Source organism: Antechinus flavipes, chromosome 2 (genome assembly GCF_016432865.1).
Source record: "Antechinus flavipes isolate AdamAnt ecotype Samford, QLD, Australia chromosome 2, AdamAnt_v2, whole genome shotgun sequence".
In the NCBI taxonomy this organism is placed as follows: domain Eukaryota; kingdom Metazoa; phylum Chordata; class Mammalia; order Dasyuromorphia; family Dasyuridae; genus Antechinus; species Antechinus flavipes.
The window spans coordinates 230,831-232,790 of record NC_067399.1 but is presented as its reverse complement, the minus strand read 5'-3'; positions in this window follow the sequence as shown (position 1 = coordinate 232,790).

The window sequence follows — 1,960 nt, the reverse complement described above, 5'->3', positions numbered from 1 at the left end:
TCTGGGTACTGGACTTCTAGGCACTCTCTGGGTGCACCATTAGCTGCCATCATGCCCCAAGTGATTTTTGCCTTGGGCCCTGGGGCTGGGCCCCTCATCCCGTTTCCCTGAATCTGTCTACATTCTGAGGCCCAATGGAATCCTCTGTTGCATTTTGGACATGGGGTATTAGGTCTTGTTCTCCCACCCTGTTTTCCCATTCTATCTCTATACCAACATTGAGCTTTCAGATGTCCTACTTTTCCACACTGAAAACATCTACGAGTCTCTCTGGAAGTCCCTTTCCAGGAGGGACTCTGTCTTCTCATGTTTGGATTTTGGGAAGTCTGCATCATAGCCTGGCTATCCGTTCCGATAATGTACGTAAACTCTATCAGTTACGAGGCATGTGGCACTGGAATGCGGGCTCTTGTGATATTGCATGATAAAACTGTCGCTAGCTGCGAAATACATGCGGCTGGCCACGGGAGAACTGTCACCTGCCTCGGACACTATCGTTTGTGAGCAAAACTCTGAGGTTGGATGTTTCATGAGAGAAGAAGCACCGTGATATACATGAGAATGCGGAGGCTGTCTGAGATGAGGTTGTGCCGTTCGCGTGTGTACTTGATGCTGACTGGGAGCTGAGTGCACATGTATGCGCGTGTCGGGGGGATGGTCGCACCGGGGGCGACAGCATGGCATAGCTAGCCGCCAAGGGGTGTGTGACAGTCTGCTGCGATTCCAGACCCGTGTCACTCCCGGTGACGTTTACCGGAAACGGCAGCGGCTCCCGTGTAAACTGATAAGCACGATTTAGGTATTCGGCTATACGACGGACCGGCATAGACATCTTTGTCTACGTGTTCGAGGTGGGGATGTACCGCCGCGCTTGTGCTGGTGTGAAAGAGAAAAATAGGATGGATTTACGTGGACACAGGAAAATGTACATTTGTCAAGGATGGGCTTTGTAGACTGTATGTATGTGCAGATGCATCTGAGGTGGTAGCTGTCAAGGTCACCTGGCGCTACTGAGGAGAGGAAGACCGCCGACGCACAGGTCGTCGGCACCGTCGGCGTCGGCGCAAGCCAGGCGCGGCGTAGTAGATGACGGGCCGGATTTTGGAAGCGTTAACGTGCCATTTTATATTTAAACGAGACCCAAACTATGAAAACACGGATCGCTTCGTGAGAGGAGGTTTTCGAAGTTCAATTCCGTTGTGGACGGATTTGTCTGAATATATAGAAACATAGACAAGTCAAGACACCGATGGGCGATCGCTGGGCTCCCGAGAGGTGTCGGCCGAGGCAGCGGCTATGATTGGGACGCTGCCGACTGTAGGAATGGAACTGTGGGGTAATGGGTTATGTCGAGGAGAAGGCGTTGTCTACTCCGGTCGGCGGCGGCCAATTTCGGCGGCGGTGCAGATCTGGCATGGTGTGTCGACGACGTGACGAACTTGAGCTCGGGTGCGCCGTCGTACGCGTCATGTTCTAGACTTCGGCCGAGCTTTGGGAACTCTTCACCTCTTCGTGAGAGAAGCGTTTCTCGAGTTTGGTTGTGTTGCTGTTCCTCCCGTCGTCAGGGGAGAGGTGTTACTATGGAGAAGCTGGAGTACGTTGCGTGATTTCGGCTACAGTAACGAAGTGCTGAGAAGAAATGGAAGCTTTGAGGGTGTTGTGCTGGTATGTTCTGCAAAGCGGTTTGCAACACAGTGCTTCGGTTGTCCGAGAGGAGGACTATGAAGTGCGTGTTGATTGTTTGAAGGGTGCGACACGAAAGGACACTGCGTGTATTGTCGGCAAGTGTTCCTTGAGTGCGCACATGAGTCGGATGCCTTTCTCAACGAACGGATGGTGACGCAGGTGACAAGTTGTGTGAGGTTAAGAAGAAGCTCCTCAGCCGCCTTGGTGAAGTGTGCTCCCGAAGCAAGTAATATTGTTTGCGTTTGTGGTGACTCCTTCTTCGAGGAGGCGACTA